We start from the raw sequence: 18,389 nt of genomic DNA, 5'->3' as shown, positions 1-18,389 counted from the left end.
CGTAGACCATATTTTTAACACATATTTCGTGGATTCCAATTATAGTGTAGGTTTGTAAAGGACCTAAATTCCTGGAAAGTCCAAGAATTTACTGGTCAAGTAAAGGATGACTTCATAGAAAAACAAATTAAAGGATTCAATGTTTGTGGAGAAAAAACAAGGAAATAGAGCAAAGGAAAGAAACAATGTCTTAAAAGTTTAGCATCATTGTTCTCTTAATTGCCTGGAGTCCTCTCTCTTCTGCATGATTCTAATGAGAGCAATTTTCACTTCTTTGTTCCTAAGACTGTAAATGAGTGGATTCAGCATGGGGATCACAATTGTGTAAAACACAGAAGCCACTTGATCCTTTCCCAAAGAGTAGGACTTACTTGGTTTTAAATAAGTGAATATTGTAGTCCCATAAAAGATGGTGACTCCCAGGAGATGGGAGGCACAAGTAGAGAAGGCTTTCCTCTTCCCTGCATTGGAAGTAATTTTCAGGATGGTCGACAGAATGGACACATAGGACACAGACATTGTGATAAGAGACGCCATTAGAGTGGAACCAGCACCAATGAATATCATCATTTGGATGTCATGCGTGTCAGTGCAAGACAGGGCTAAAACTGGGGATACATCACAGAAAAAGTGATGGACTAAATTGGAGTGACAGAAATGCAATCTGCTCACATAAAGCACATTGACTGTGGCATTCATAAATCCAGCGAAGTAGGACCCCAAGATGAGGGAGCAGCAGAGCGTTGTGGACATAAGGACGGGGTAGCGGAGGGGGTCACAGATGGCTACGTAGCGATCATAGGCCATTGAAGAGAGAAGAAAACATTCTGTGGCTCCCAAGAAAACAAAAAAGTACATCTGGGTGAAGCAGCTCACATAGGAAACATACTTGGTGGAAGTCAGTAAGTTCTCTAAGGTTTTAGGTGTGATGATGTTTGAATAAGTGAGGTCAAGAAATGACAGGTGACTGAGGAAGAAATACATGGGGGTATGAAGCCGGACATCCAGGCAGATCACCAGCACCATGCCTGCGTTCCCCAGCACTGTGATCAGGTACATCAGCAGGAACAGTAGAAAGAGGACCAGCTGGACCTCCGGGGAATCCGTCAGCCCCAGAAGGATGAAGTCTGTCACCTGCGTGGTATTCCTTCTGCCCATAATGGTCAGCTGGTTTGAACTGCTGAGAAGTCAGCATTGATACTTAGGAGCAGTGACTTCTGAGAGGCTTGTGTCTGCATGAATATCATGGCACATTTATATCAGTGTCATGTTGCTAGAAAGCGATAATAATGAGTGATTTAAAGAATATGACTAATAAAAAATCTTAATTTCATGGCCCAATATAGAAATGTGTATAAACTGACACTTAGTATGACATGATAATAGCTTACATATGGCATAATTAGAATGAACCTGACCATATTGTAAATGCTTCCTTTTAGTAATGTATTTAGTTCACATGAGAATATAATGCCACAGATGTCACCATTAACCATGTCATTTAGATGAAAAAAGGGTCCAGTTTAAGAAACTAATCCAGAGTCAGAACTATTAAATGCTGGCCATGAGTCTACCAAGATAGATAGGCTTCAGAAAGCATTTTCATAATGTATTCCTTTTTACATACAATTTCAGTAAATGTGAGAAAATATACTATAGATATAATAAACAAAGAGAGGAAAACAATTTTAGGGCATTATTTACCTACCTTTTGTTTCCAGTATATATGGCACTTAATATACATAACAAAGAAATTTCAAGCTAGGTGACTTTACAAGGATGTATTAAAAGTATGGACCATATAAATTAATATTAATTGCAAAGCATAAGATGTTTTCCTTTCTTGACCACTCAAAATCAAAATCTTCCTAATACTGTATTTCTAAAATATGAACATTAATTGTAGTCCCCAATTCCATCAACTCTATTTCTGATTCCGCAAATCCTGGCATTACTGCTGGTATGGTCTAAATGATATGGGTATGCATACCCCTGGTATGATAATGTCCCATTTTATTTTACCTTAACTTAAAGCCATCTTGACTTAAGAATAATACTTACTGTGAGCCAGAGTTGGTGGGAAAAAATCCTCAATCCAATATTATTTCTCTAGAAAATTGTCAATCTCAAATATTGCTCACAAATTAAATTTGAAAAGCATTTTGAGTCGCAAATTTCTGTAGTATAAAATTTGTTTTCCTTGGAAGAAGTTCTATTTAATTTTTAGTGTTTTCATTCTGTTTTATTCTGAGGTAAAAAGAAATCAACCTAGAACTTTTGTTCAGGTCCTGGTCAAATGGAAAATTTGATCTAAAAGAATGTCAGGGAGCTCCTGTGAATATAAGTGGAGCGGAGTATCCTTGCCTCTCACATTGGTCATTCCAGGGCCCCTCATTTACTGAGGATTGATGATCATGCAAAGTTTGATCTTCCAGGGGAACCAGTTTCCAAGGAAGATGGATTGGCCTGTTTTGCTTGGTGTGTTTCCAAGGACACAAGTTGAAGGACTAATTGCAACTCCCTTAGGTTTCCAGGAACTTGTTGCCTTTTCCCTTAGAGGCCACATGGTGGAGAGCCTGGGGGTTTGTCCTCCTTTGTGATTTTTGACTAGAATGGTGGAGAAGCTATTTCTGGAGAAATACCTCCTTACTCTGACTGAAACCATCGGGAATAGAATGATCCATTTTTTTTTTTACAATGAAACACTTTTATTTCTAAAAGGGGGAAGTTATTATAGAAGTAAACATGTCCATTAGGAGAAAATTAGAATATAACAAAACTCAAAGAACAAAATGAAAACAAATCAAAACTTGTAACATTTTGATGTATCTCTCCTGATTATTTATTTTGTTCATATAATGCTTGTTTGTGTACCTATAGATTTGCATAATTATTAAAATTATGTCATATATACAGTATCTAATCCTCATTTCATGACTGCGGGTAAAATTGCAATATTTGCAGCATCTCTCTCCTGGGCTTATTGCAGCTCCATATCAATACGTACTTCAAGGAGTGGAGAGAAATAGTCCCTCTCCGTATCGGTAGGTGATTACAAAGCAGGTGGAGAGTGAGCACGCAGCAGGATGGGAGAGGTTTGCTGGGGCCTTAGCAGCCCAGTCGCAAGAGACACAGTCGAGCAGGAGAAGACAAGTGCTTGTCAGCAATAAATGGGTTTCTCCCACTTTACTTCTCCCTTTGATTGATTTCAGCGTCAAAGGTTTATTTGCCCCAGGTTGGGAACATATTTCCCCCTGGGGTTACAACGACTAAATGATCTTTCTTTTCTCCTTTTATAGATAAAAAAGAATAAGATAAAATACAGAACAAGCACATGAAAAGAGTCAGCCCTGTTGCACACGCATGGCTCTGTGGGTGGATGAGGTGACTGCCAGAGCAAACCGAGGAGCTTGCACCACATTTTCCTTGTAATGCCTCAAAAAATCTACTTATCATTTGATGAACTTTTCTGGGGGAAGCTAGTGATGGGGCTCCTGTCAATGCTTATACTGAAATTATGGTTTTTATCAAATGCTAATGTAACAAGGGTCATGGTATTTCAATAAATTTTAGTCTATTTATTTAGACTACTTAGACTAAATATTTAGTTTGTTTCTCCAGTAATAGAATCTCCACCATTCTAGTAAAAAATTTAGGGCCTCACAAAGGAGGACCAAACCCCCAGGCTCTCCATCAGGTGGCCTTTAAGGGAAAAGGCAACCAGTTCCTGAAAACCTAAGGGAGCTGCAATTAGCCCTTGAACCTGTGTCCTTGTAAACAAGCCAAGCAAAACAGGCCAAGCCATCTTCCTTGGAAACTGGTCCCAGGGATGACTCAATGTTGCCTGATCATCAACCCCCAGAACATAAGGGCTCTGGAATTACCAGCATGAAAGGCATGGTTATTCCACTCCACTTATGTTCACAGTAGCTCCCTGACATTCTTTCGTATCAAATGTTCCATTTGACCAAGACCTATAAAAGTGTTCTGGGTTGATTTCTCTTTACCTCGGAATAAAACAACATGAATGTCCTATAATTTAAACAGAAGTTCTCTCAAGGAAAACTCCAGAAGGTTTAGACTCAAATGGTTTTCAAATTTAATTTGTGAGCAACATGTGAGGTTGACAAATTTCTAGACAGATAAAATTGGAAATTTGGAATAAGGATTTTTTCCTATCAAATCTGGCTCACAGTAAGTATTATTCTCAAGACGAGGGCTTTGATCAAGGTCAAATAAAATGCATATCTTATAAGAAGATTATGCATATCCTTATCATTTACAGCTTATGAGGAATAAGGCCAGAGTTTGTGGACCAGAAATAGAGAGTTGATGGAATCAGGATCTACAAGTAATGTGCATATTATAAAATACAGTATTTGAAAGACATGATTTTGAATGGCCAAGTTGGGAAAACATCATATCTTATGAAATTGATATTAATATGTGGCCTATAGTTTTGATACACTCCAGTCAGCTCATATAACTTGAAATTTATTTGCCATGTATATTAACTGTCATGTATATTGGAAACAAAATGATGAGAAATAATGCACTATCATTGTTTATTGTATCTCTAGCATATTTTCTCACATTTGCTGAACTTAAAGGTAAATAGGATGACAGTATTATGAAAATGCTTTCAGGAGTTAATATATCTTGGTAGAATCACAGCCAAGATTTAATAGCACATTATTATCACTTTCTAACAACATGACACTAAACAAAATATGTCGTGTCATTCATATAGATGAAAGCCTATCTGAAGTCATCGCTGCTAAGTATCAAAGATGACTTCTCAGCAGTTCCAACCAGCTGACCACTATGGGCAGAAGGAATACCACGCAGGTGACAGACTTCATCCTTCTGGGGCTGACGGATTCCCCGGAGGTCCAGCTGGTCCTCTTCCTGCTGTTCCTGCTGATGTACCTGATCACAGTGCTGGGGAACGCAGGCATGGTGCTGGTGATCCGCCTGGACGTCAGGCTTCACACTCCCATGTCTTTCTTCCTCAGTCACCTGTCATTTCTCGACCTTATTTACTCAACCGTCACCACACCTAAGACCTTAGAGAACTTACTGACTTCCACCAAGTATATTTCCTACATGAGCTGCTTCACCCAGATGTACTTTTTTGTCTTCTTGAGTGCCACAGAATGTTTTCTTCTCTCCTCAATGGCCTATGATCGCTACGTAGCCATCTGCAACCCCCTTCACTATCCTGTCATTATGTCCACAAGGCTCTGCTGCTCCCTCATCTTGGGGTCCTACTTCATTGGATTTATTAATGCCATTGTCAATGTGCTTTATGTGAGCAGATTGCATTTTGTGACCAATGTAATCCATCACTTTTTCTGTGACACATCCCCAATTGTAGCCTGTTTTGCACTGACACACATGACATCGATATGATGATATTCATTGGTGCTGGTTCCACTCTAATGGTGTCTCTTATCACAATATCTGTGTCCTATGTGTCCATTCTGTCTACCATCCTGAAAATTACTTCCACTTCAGGGAAGCAGAAAGTCTTCTCTACTTGTGCGTCCCGTCTCCTGGGAGTCACCATCTTTTACGGCACTATGATGTTCACTTACTTAAAACCAATTAAGTCCTACTCTTTGGGAAAGGATCAAGTAGCTTCTGTGTTTTACAAAATCGTTATTCCCCATGCTGAATCCACATATTTACAGTCTTATGAACAAAGAAGTGAAAATTGCTCTCATTAGAATCATATGGAAGAGAGAGGCCTCCAGGCCTTTAAAATAATAGTGATGCTAAACTTGTAAGACATTTTTTTCTTCCCTTTGATATATTTCCTTGTTTTCTCACCAAAAGCAATTGAATCCTTTAATTTGTTTTTCTGCTGAGTCATCCTTTACTGAATGTGATCTTGGACATTTCTAGGAATTCGTCTTTACAAAATCTACACTGTAAACGGAATCCATTAAATTATGTTTTAAACATACAGTCTAAATATATGTTTTTAAGGGCAAATGACTCTCAAAAGTATTAATTGTCATGTTTTATAGTATATCCTACAAGGTCTCACACATATTCTAATTTCTGGGAATTTAAGCAAATAAACTTCATTTTAGCAAAATAATAACAATTTCAGAAGTTGGTTCATTTATTTTTTAGAGAAAAAAATGGCAGAGTGAAGACAAGCACTTGCTTTGGTTCCAAACATTCCAGGATTTAGGTTCTAGGTCTGCTACCTTTTTAGCTGTAAAACCCTTAATAACTTCTGAGATTTAAGCCTGAGTTTTCTCAACTGCACAAAATAAATAGTAATTCCAGGTCCACAGAGTGATTGTAAAGATTAAATCAAATAATGGATCTAAAGCATTTGAGGCACTACTAATAAATACTGGCCACAATCATTAGAAGATTTATATTTCTGCAAAATTTTTAATGCACAAGATTTTTTCTTAAAGAATATCACTTGCCTTTTGTAAATTCTTTTTGATGTTTGTATATGACAAAGATCAATTTAATTGACAAATGCACAATGATTATATTTTAAAGAATATTCACTTGCATTTTGTAAATTGGTTTGGTCATTTGGACATGTGCGAGATTAATTTCATTGATGAATGCACAATACTTCTGGAGAATGTAGCACTTCATAATTTCGGATTTAGAATGGTATTTGTTAGCATTGGAGACACCTGGAAAATATTGAAAAGATTAAGGATTAGAAATGCCTTCACAGTAACTAGTGATTTAGTATATGTTCTTCTAGACCTATAATGATGTGTGTACGTTCATGTCTTACAAATATAAGGAGCATTTATTTTCTATGTAAGTTTTTGCAGCTTTCTGCATACACTTACAAGTTTATGCCAATTTGATAATTCCTTTGTTGTTGAAACCTGAGGTGAATGTGTTCTTGGTACATGGGAAATACCAGGATCCATCTTGCCATGCTTTGTACCTGAAATGCTGTAAATTCATCAATTTAAAAATCTCTATAGAGAAATATCTCTTTGGTGGTTACCAACTAAATATTTTACAACCTTATTTTTCCATTGGATCAACAAGCTTCAGTAAAACTGCTTTTGTTGAAATTCTATATATGTTTAAAAATCATTGCCTTTTTCCTAATTTCTATGGGTTTGTTATGGCCATTACAAATAAATGCTTGAAATATATGCTTGACCCATTTCTTTCAAAATTTTTAACAAAGATGAGTTTTAAAACTAAGACTTAACAATGAATTCAGATTTTGTGGCAACTTGTAAACTTTAGTTAAGTAAATGCTACTATTCCCCTTAAAATTTTTCCTCTATAATCTGGAATTGCAGTTTCAATTTTCTCTGCTTTTTAAATTTGTTGAAGAACATATTGTTCTGCTTTCCATGTCTTTGATTTTTCTTTGTTTGATCTTTTGTAACCAGTTAGATTTCTTCAAGCAATGATGCAATAAAATTTATATTTTTAAAATATTGGTTTTTTCTTCACAAAACTGTATCTGACTATTCTTTTTGTGTGTGTGTGTGTGTGTGTGTGTTACTTTACTTAATTTATATTAGTGTTTCTTTTTCTTTTTTTTTTTTTTATTGAAGGGCAGTTGACAACAGTATTACATTACATTAGTTTCAGGTGTACAACACAGTGATTCAACATTTATATACATGATAATTCTAGGTACCAGCTATCACCATACCACGTTGTTACAATGTTTTGACTATATTCCTTATGCTATACATTACATCCCGGTTACTTATTTATTTTACAATTGGAAGTGTGTTTATATATATATATATATATATACATATATATATATATATATATATATATATATATGTATATATATATTTTGTGAGGGCATCTCTCATATTTATTGATCAAATAGTTGTTAACAACAATAAATTTCTGTATAGGGGGGTCAATACTCAATGCACAATCATTAATCCACCCCAAGCCTAATTTTCGTCAGTCTCCAATCTTCTGATGCATAACAAACAAATTCTTACATGGAGTACAAATTCTTACATAGTGAATAAGTTACATGGTGAACAGTGCAAGGGCAGTCATCACAGAAGCTTTCGGTTTTGTTCATGCATTATGAACTATAAACAGTCAGTTCAACTATGAATACTCATTTGGTTTTTAAACTTGATATATATGTGGATACCACATTTCTCTATTATTATTATTTTCAATAAAATGCTGAAGCGGTAGGTAGATACGAGATAAAGGTAGAAAACAGAGTTTAGTGTTGTAAGAGAGCAAATGTAGATGATCAGGTGTGTGCCTGTAGACTATGTGTTAATCCGAGCTAGACGAGGGCAATAAACATAAATGTATGCAGAAGATTTCTCTCAGAACATGAGGGGGGAGGTTCTAAGCCTAACCTCTGCTGCTCCCCATTTTCTCACCAGATGGCCCCCTGCGACTGTGCCTGTCTTAGGTTGTTCCTCCCTTGAGGAATCTTACCCGTCTCTGGCTAACCAGTCATCTTCCGGGGCCATACAGGGAAATGTTAAGTTGGTAAATGAGAGAGAAGCCTTATTGTTTGAAAAGGTTAGCTTTTTACTTCTTTGCATATTTATGCCCTGTGGCTTCTAAGCCCAGCATTTGTCTTGAGGTGTCTTTACCACTTGGAAGAATTATGATACTCGGTAAATTCGACATGTGGCACGAGTTCTATTTAAAGGTTGTGATTAGGTAGGAAGAAGAAAAGCTATAGAAGTAGCAGGCAGAAGAAAACCTGGGAAGATTGATTATTTCTTTGACATATCTTCTTGTAGAGTAACTTCAGCATGGATAGGTTTTAAACGACTAATTAAATTGTGCGCACACATTAACATAATAGGAGTACAGTTACGTAACCAAAGCATACCTGTAATTACCAGCCATCTCCAGTGAAACCAAGAAAACCAGTTAGGCACCTTAGGCATTTGTGAAAACTTATCTATGATATGGTGGATATTGTCCAACTGAACTTAAACAGTCTGAGAGAATTCAGATAAATTAGAACAACCCATTCCTGGGGACTGTTCATATCCCATATGTTCTTTTAACAATAAAAAGTCTGTGGTTGTAAGATTTTGGAGTGCTACAATTTGCACTTCTCCTTATTCTTGGTTGAGTTCCAACAGTATAGATCCAGTCCAATTTGTTGTTTTACTGTATGCGCAGGCCAGCTTAGATATCTCCTTCCTCATTCCCATGGCAAGTCCAGGAACTGGTGGGATGAGTGCATCTACACCTGAGACAGTGCGTGGATCTTTGTTGGAGTTTTTTTTTTTTTTGCTGATCATCTTCTGTCATGAGTCTTCCCAAGAGTGCTGATGTTGGAAGTTCTTTTTCATATCGTATCTTAGTTCATTTTCGGGGTAGCCCAATTAGGCTTTGATCCTCTGTATAAACACAAACAGACCCTTTGCCTACACTTTTATATGCCCTTTATATCATTGTGTAGAACTCATTGGAGGTCACCACATAGGAACTGCTTTTTTTTTTTTTTTAATCATTAATCTACACTTACATGACGAATACTTTGTTTACTAGGCTCTCCCCTATACCAGGTCACCCCTATATACTCCTTTACAGTCACTGTCCATCAGCGTAACAAACTGTTGTAGAATTACTACTTGTCTTCTCTGTGTTGTACAGCCCTCCCCTTTCTCCCACACCGCTATGGATGCTAATCTTAATACCCCTCTTTTTCTGCATCCCCTTATCCCTCCCTACCCATCCATCCTCCCCAGTCCCTTTCCCTTTGGTACCTGCTTGTCCATTCTTGAGTTCTGTGATTCTGTTGCTGTTTTGTTCCTTCAGATTTTCCTTTGTTCTTATATTCCACAGATGAGTGAAATCATTTGGTATTTCTCTTTCTCTGCTTGGCTTGTTTCACTGAGCATAATACCCTTCAGCTCCATCCATGTTGCTGCAAATGGTTGGATTTGCCCTTTTCTTATGGCTGAGTAGTATTCCATTGTGTATATGTACCACTTCTTCTTTATCCATTCATCTATCGATGGACACTTAGGTTGCTTCCAATTCTTGGCTATTGTAAATAGTGCTGCGATAAACATAGGGGTACATTGGTCTTTCTCATACTTGATTGCTGCATTCTTAGGGTAAATTCCTAGGAGTGCAATTCCTGGGTCAAATGGTATGTCTGTTTTGAGCATTTTGATTTACCTCCATACTGCTTTCCACAATGGTTGAACAAGTGTACATTCCCATCAGCAGTGTAGGAGGGTTCCCCTTTCTCCACAGCCTCGCCAACACTTGTTGTTGTTTGTCCTCTGGATGGCAGCCATCCTTACTGGTGTGAGGTGATCGTCATTGTAGTTTTAATTTGCATTTCTCTGATAATTAGCGATGTGGAGAATCTTTTCATGTGTCTGTTGGCCATCTGTATTTCTTTTTTGTAGAACCGTCTGTTCAGTTCCTTTGCCCATTTTTTAATTGGGTTATTTGTTTTTTGTTTGTTGAGGCGTGTGAGCTCTTTATATATTCTGGACGTCAAGCCTTTATCGGATGTGTCATTTTCAAATATATTCTCCCATACTGTAGGGTTCCTTTTTGTTCTATTGATGGTGTCTTTTGCTGTACAGAAGCTTTTCAGCTTAATATAGTCCCACTTGTTCATTTTTGCTGTTGTTTTCCTTGCCCGGGGAGATATGTTCAAGAAGAGGTCACTCATGTTTATGTCTAAGAGGTTTTTGCCTATGTTTTCTTCCAAGAATTTAATGGTTTTGTGACTTACATTCAGGTCTTTGATCCATTTTGAGTTTACTTTTGTATATGGGGTTAGACAATGGTCCAGTTTCATTCTCCTACATGTAGCTGTCCAGTTTTGCCAGCACCACCTGTTGAAGAGACTGTCATTTTGCCATTGTATGTCCATGGCTCCTTTATCAAATATTAATTGACCATATATGTCTGGGTTAATGTCTGGATTGTCTAGTCTGTTCCATTGGTTTGTGGCTCTCTTCTTGTGCCAGTACCAAATTGTCTTGATTACTGTGGCTTTATAATAGAGTTTGGAGTTGGGGAGTGAGATCCCCCCTACTTTATTCTTCTTTCTCAGGATTGCTTTGGCTATTCTGGGTCTTTGTTGGTTCCATATGAATTTTTGAATTATTTGTTCCAGTTCATTGAAGAATGTTGCTCGTAGTTTCATAGGGATTGCATCAAATCTGTATATTGCTTTGGGCAGGATGGCCATTTTGACGATATTAATTCTTCCTAGCCATGAGCATGGGATGCGTTTCCATCTGTTAGTGTCCCCTTTAATTTCTTTTAAGAGTGACTTGTAGTTTTCAGAATATAAGTCTTTCACTTCTTTGGTTAGTTTTATTCCTAGGTATTTTATTTTTTTTGATGCAATTGTGAATGGAGTTGTTTTCCTGATTTCTCTTTCTTTTGGTTCATTGTTGGTATATAGGAAAGCCACAGATTTCTGTGTGTTGATTTTGTATCCTGCAACTTTGCTGTATTCCGATATCAGTTCTAGTAGCTCTGGGGTGGAGTCTTTAGGGTTTTTTATGTATAGTATCATGTCATTTGCAAATAGTGACAGTTTAACTTCTTCTTTGCCAATCTGGATTCCTTGTATTTTTTTGTTTTGTCTGATTGCCATGGCTAGGACCTCCAGTACTATGTTAAATAACAGTGGGGAGAGTGGGCATCCCTGTCTAGTTCCCGATCTCAGCGGAAATGCTTTCAGCTTCTCACTGTTCAATATAATGTTGGCTGTGGGTTTTTCATAGATGGCCTTTATTATGTTGAGGTACTTGCCCTCTATTCCCATTTTGCTGAGAGTTTTTATCATGAATGGATGTTGAACTTTGTCAAATGCTTTTTCAGCATCTATGGAGATGATCATGTGGTTTTTGTCTTTCTTTTTGTTGATGTGGTGGATGATGTTGATGGACTTTCGAATGTATTACCATCCTTGCATCCCTGGGATGAATCCCACCTGGTCATGGTGTACGATCCTTTTGATGTATTTTTTAATTTGGTTTGCTAAAATTTTGTTGAGTATTTTTGCGTCTACGTTCATCAGGGATATTGGTCTGTAGTTTTCTTTTTTGGTGGTGTCTTTGCCTGGTTTTGGTGTTAGGGTGATGTTAGCTTCATAGAATGAGTTTGGGAGTATCCCCTCCTCTTCTATTTCTTGGAAAACTTTAAGGAGAATGGGTATTATGTCTTCCCTGTATGTCTGATAAAATTCCGAGGTAAATCTATCTGGCCCGTGGGTTTTGTTCTTTGTAGTTTTTTGATTACCGCTTCAATTTCGTTCCTGGTAATTGGTCTGTTGAAATTTTCTGTTTCTTTTTGGGTCAGTCTTGGAAGGTTGTATTTTTCTAGGAAGTTGTCCATTTCTCCTAGGTTTCCCAGCTTGTTAGCATATAGGTTTTCATAGTATTCTCCAATAATTCTTTGTATTTCTGCGGGGTCCGTCATGATTTTTCCTTTCTCATTTCTGATACTGTTGATTTGTGTTGACTCTCTTTTCCTCTTAATAAGTCTGGCTAGAGGCTTATCTATTTTGTTTATTTTCTCGAAGAACCAGCTCTTGGTTTCATTGATTTTTGCTATTGTTTTATTCTTCTCAATTTTATTTGTTTCTTCTCTGATTTTTATTATGTCCCTCCTTCTGCTGACCTTACGCCTCATTTGTTCTTCTTTTTCCAATTTCGATAGTTGTGACATTAGACCGTTCATTTGGGATTTCTCTTCCTTTTTTAAATATGCTTGGATTGCTATATACTTTCCTCTTAAGACTGCTTTTGCTGTGTCCCACAGAAGTTGGGGCTTAGTGTTGTTGTTGTCATTTGTTTCCATATATTGCTGGATCTCCATTTTGATTTGGTCATTGATCCATTGATTATTTAGGAGCGTGTTGTTTAGCCTCCATGTGTTTGTGAGCCTTTTTGCTTTCTTTGAACAGTTTATTTCTAGTTTAATGCCTTTGTGGTCTGAAAAGTTGGTTGGTAGGGTTTCAATCTTTTGGAATTTACTGAGGCTCTTTTTGTGTCCTAGTATGTGGTCTATTCTGGAGAATGTTCCATGTGCACTTGAGAAGAATGTGTATCCTGTTGCTTTTGGATGTAGAGTTCTGTAGATGTCTATTAGATCCATCTGTTCTAGTGTGTTGTTCAGTGCCTCTTTGTCCTTACTTATTTTCTGTCTGGTGGATCTGTCCTTTGGAGTGAGTGGTGTGTTGAAGTCTCCTAGAATGAATGCATTGCATTCTATTTCCTCCTTTAGTTCTGTTAATATTTGTTTCAGGTATGTTGGTGCTCCTGTATTGGGTGCATATATATTTATAATGGTTATATCGTCTTGATGGACTGAGCCCTTTATCATTATGTAATGTCCTTCTTTGTCTTTTGTTACTTTCTTTATTTTGAAGTCTGTTTTATCTGATACCAGAATTGCAACACCTGCTTTCTTCTCTCTGTTGTTTGCTTGAAATATCTTTTTCCATTCCTTGACTTTAAGTCTGTGCGCGTCTTTGGGTTTGAGGTGAGTCTCTTGTAAGCAGCATATGGATGGATCTTGCTTTTTTATCCATTCTATTACTCTGTGTCTTTTGATTGGTGCATTCAGTCCATTTACATTTAGGGTGATTTTTGAAAGGTGTGAATTTATTGCCATTGCAGGCTTTAAGTTTGTGGTTACCAAAGGTTTAGGGTTAGCTTCTTTACTATCTTACTGTCTAACTTAACTTGCTTGTTGAGCTATTATAAACACAGTCTGATGTTTCTTTATTTCTCTCCCTTCTTAGTCCTCCTCCTCCCTTCTTCATATGTTGGATGTTTTGTTGTGTGCTCTTTTTAGGAGTGCTCCCATCTAGAGCAGTCCCTGTAGGATGCCCTGTAGAGGTGGTTTGTGGGAGGCAAATTCCCTCAACTTTTGCTTGTCTGGGAATTGTTTAATCCCTCCTTCATATTTAAATGATATTCGTGCTGGATACAGTAGTCTTGGTTCGAGGCCCTTCTGGTTCATTGCATTAAGTATATCATGCCATTCTCTTCTGGTCTGTAGGGTTTCTGTTGAGAAGTCTGATGATAGCCTGATGGGTTTTCCTTTGTAGGTCACCTTATTTTTCTCTCTGGCTGCCTTTATTACTTTGTCCTTGTCTTTGATCTTTGCCATTTTAATTATTATGTGTCTTGGTGTTGCCCTCCTTGGATCCCTTGTCATGGGAGTTCTGTGTACCTCTGTGGTCTGAGAAGCCATTTCTTCCCCTAGTTTGGGGAAGTTTTCAGCAATTATTTCTTCAAAGACATTTTCTATCCCCTTTTCTCTCTCTACTTCTTCTGGAATACCTATAATTCTTATATTTTTCCTTTTCGATTGGTCACTCAGCTCTCTTAAAATTCTTTCATTCCTGGAGATCCTTTTCTCTCTCTCTGCATCAGCTATCTCTGTGTTCCTGTTCTCTGTTTTCTAGTCCATTAATGGTCTCTTGCATCTCGTCCATTCTGTTTTGAAGTCCTTCCAGGACTTGTTTTATTTCTGAATTCTCCTTCCTTAGTTCTTGCATATTTCTCTGCAAGTCCATCAGCATGGTTATGACTTTGTTTTGAATTCTTTTTCAGGAAGACTGGCTAAATCTATCTCCCCAGATTCCTTCTCAGGGGAAGATGTAGCAGATGCCGAAGCTGTCTGGGTTAGTCTTGTCTGGATCATATTTTTTTGCCTTTTCATGTTGACAGGTTCTATTGACTGTCAGCTGGGAGGACCAAAATTTTCACTTGCTACTGGCCTTTCTTTATTGGGACAACTGCGACCCCTAGTGGCTTGTGTTGGGTAATTGCGTGTAGACTGGGTCTTTGTGTCTTGCCTGGCCGGGAGGGGGAAATTTCCCTTTCTGTGGGTGGAATTTGTCTCAGGCTGCTTCTCTGCTTTCGCAGCGCCCAGAGGGGTAATGGATGGGGGGGCTGCTTGACTCTTTGCCTCCGTCAGGGGTCTCAGAGCTGTTGCCCAGGGGGTTAGTGCACCCGGTTTTCCCTGTAATTTCCAGCTGCTGTTCTGTGACCTGGGTTGTTTCCGTCAAGCTGTTAAGTCCCTGACCCTTTAAGACTTTCAAAAAGCCCCCGCTTTTCTTTGTCACAGGGGCATCAGCTTCGGCACCCTCTCAGATGTCTTACTCCCTGTTCCCGTATCGAGGGCCCTCTGCCCACGCACTGTGTCTGTGCTCTGGTGGGGGTGGCTAGGGCTGGATGTTCAGCAGTCCTGGGCTCCGTCTCCCTCCCGCTCTGCCTGCTCTTCTCCCCCCGGGAGCTGGGGGGAGGGGCGCTCGGTTCCCGCCGGGCCGGGGCTTGTATCTCACCCCTTTCACCAGTCGCTGGGTTCTCGCTGGTGTAGCTGCAGTCTGGCCACTGTCCTGCGTCTTCTGGTCTCTCTTTTAGGGCTAGTTGTGTTTGTTGTATTTTCAAAAGTATATATGTTTTTGGGAGGAGATTCCCACTGTCCTACTCACGCCGCCATGTTCTGACTATTCTTTAAATACTTTTTAAATATTTAAAGTGCAAAAGTGCAAATTATCCTTTAGGAGTTAAAAGTTTAGAGTTCTCCACTAATTCAAAACTGTTAATAAGGATTCATTTCTTTTAAGAACGGATTATATTCTCTCTCATGTATTTTTAAATTTCCCTGATTATATGTCAATGTCATTTTAAAATATTATGAATTACTTTTCCTTTGGTGTCCATATTATTTAATGTCTATATAGCTAATGCTATTTGTTGGTGCTGGAATTTAAAGTATATATTTGATCAATATTTATTGTCTAATAATGCATTTTTTTGGCTCATATCTTCTTGTATACACATTGTGTCATTTTAAGCATTTTCAGGCTCTTCATTCTTTATGACTATTATTTCAGCTTGCTTTCATTCATGTCTATTTCTATGATAGGAAATATATTATTTTGGTTAATGTTGGCAAAGATAGTCAACAGACCCATGAATTTAAGGAAATAGTGAGGTAAATGGTAATTAAATTTGATCAAATTCTATTTATAGTAAGACAAGGCAAATAAAATTAACTTATGATTATATTAAGTTAATCTACATACTTCATACTATAATTTAGAAAGCATGTATGTAATGTTATTACACATGTGTTATATAATCTAGGGTCAATATGAAAGGTGTGAACTACTTGCTTTTTGCCTGTAATTTCCCTATTATATTAGTGAGTATAATATTTCATGTATGATGTAGTCTGTTGTAATTTAGGATATACACTTCTTGATTATGGTGCAAAACCCAAGTGCCCTTTCATATAAACATGAAAATAAATTAAGACTAGAATAGAGCATGACTAAAATATGAACAGCCGTGTTTACTTCCAAACAATTGATAGATACGGTAATGCCATATTTTATAGGGTGCTTACCAAGTTCCAGGTAATAGTCAAAGGGCTTTAGATATATAATAAACATAGTTTATCTTCACGAGATAACATCAATGTAGTACTAGCGATGCCTACATGATAATCCCACATCATGGAAAGTGATCTTTCTCCTTCTTCAGACAGACATGGTCCTGGATTTCTCCCTCTATCACACATGCCTCATATCCAGCCAATTGGCATGCTGTGCTAAATACAGAATCTGTTCAGAGTCTGACTACTTCTCAGCTCTTTCTCTGCTGCCACCCTGGTCCTGGATCCATCATCTCAGTCTTAGAATTAGCACTGCAGTTTCCTAGCTTGTCTCTCTGTGTGACCTTGTCCCTCTGACTCTAATTTCAGTGGAAGAGCTGGAGTGGTGCTGGCATGCAGTGCGCTGGAGCCTGTCGCTTTCTTCACACATCCTGCAAGACTTCTCAGGACACTGTAAATAAAAACTAAGCCTTTAGTAGAGTTCACTGGTAAAAACAACCTCACATTTGAAACTAGTCAGTCCAACTCTAGAGTTCACATTCTTCATCATCATTCTAAGAATACTACTATTATTACAGTTGAAAAAATAGAATCCCTTATTATATTAAAGAAGGCATTAAGAAAAACACTAAGGGCTTTTGAAACATTTATTTGCTGGTAGACGTTTTCCAATGTTGCTGACAGAGGACAGTCTGATCTTGGCAATACTAGCTAAATTTTCTCAAACATATAGGTACAGTGCAACTTACAGAGAGAATAACTCTGTAAAAGAGAAAACAATTTATCAGATGCTGGTATTGCGCTGGAGAAAAAATCTTTAATAGTCAGAGTACAGGCTATCCTGTAACAGAGCAGCTCAACACATAATAAAATATCCTTGGTTATAAGTCGCAGAGTTTAGGTAACTTATGTTTGTGAATGGCTCTTTTTTTCACAAGGTAATGCTGGTACCCAGGTTGCTTTATATTGTTGAATTGTTTTCTCCCAGATGTTTCTCTCTTTTGCATTCTCCATTGCTGAAGAAGATTCATCTAGCACTTTGTGCACATCCACTGTGAAAGAAAGTTGAGGTTTTCATGTTGGAAAAACAATTGCCAAATTTGTCTTACAGATGGCCTTTAAAGAATAATTGAAATTATTTAGTAGATAGGACTATTCCAACCACCCTTATTTCATCAGTTTGAAATGCTGATTTGAATGGTAGAAGCCTAAAATGATTCTGGAATACTGAAAATCTTTTGAGTTTTCTAAGAGATGTACATTAAGGAACACTTTTGATAAGGATATTTCATTCTAACAAAAAATTCTTCCCCCAAAATCATACACATCAAAGCACCTTTAAAACATAAAATTTAGTCTACCACATGAATAGTTATGTGTTTCTGAAAATAAGTTTTCTCTTTTTAGATGAAATTTGCATATACATTCTGGCCTCAAACAGTTTCATTTTCGAATAGAAAAGTGGAAATCCAAGTTATATAAACTAATAGCAGTGTGTGTATAACTGAATGTTGAATATGGATCAGTATAAGCATAGTCAGAGGTACAAATATGATACAATTTAAATTTTGTAAAACGCTGCATTGAGGGACTGATTAATGATTTATTGTATGACATGTATAAAAACTTCATAAAACAAAGTCATTTCCTTTTCTAGATCTAATGATTGAACAATAAAATGACACCCAACATACTTTTTAGTTTCATTCAATGCTTAAATTTTACCTTCTTATGAAATAGTATCCCTTAAAATATTTTTCATTGCATCCTTTAATCTTTGATCCTGAGAATGGAAGGTTGTGGATACAGGAAGCAAAATTTTGAGTGGGTCCCTAGGAGTAACAGTGAGAAGTGCCACCACCATTTCTACCCCTTGATCCTGTAACAATGGGCCCTGGCTCTGGGAGAAACAGCCCCGTACACTGGATGTTGACTCAGAGCATTACAGCTGTAGTCATGGTCTTTACTTAAAAATGTGCAAGAAGAATAAAAAGACACTAAGAACCTAAAACAAAACATTTTTA

The 18,389-nt window shown here is 37.5% G+C and overlaps 2 pseudogenes; one reads left to right on the top strand and one right to left on the bottom strand.

Moving 5' to 3' along the window:
* Positions 1 to 280: 280 nt before the first annotated feature.
* LOC130684691 (olfactory receptor 8H1-like) lies at positions 281 to 1,158 on the bottom strand (annotated as a pseudogene).
* A 3,666-nt stretch (positions 1,159 to 4,824) lies between these two features.
* LOC130684690 (olfactory receptor 8H1-like) lies at positions 4,825 to 5,769 on the top strand (annotated as a pseudogene).
* The last annotated feature ends 12,620 nt before the right edge of the window (positions 5,770 to 18,389 follow it).

This window comes from Manis pentadactyla, chromosome 9, assembly GCF_030020395.1.
Source record: "Manis pentadactyla isolate mManPen7 chromosome 9, mManPen7.hap1, whole genome shotgun sequence".
Lineage (NCBI taxonomy): Eukaryota > Metazoa > Chordata > Mammalia > Pholidota > Manidae > Manis > Manis pentadactyla.
This window is presented reverse-complemented; position numbering and strand designations above follow the sequence as displayed.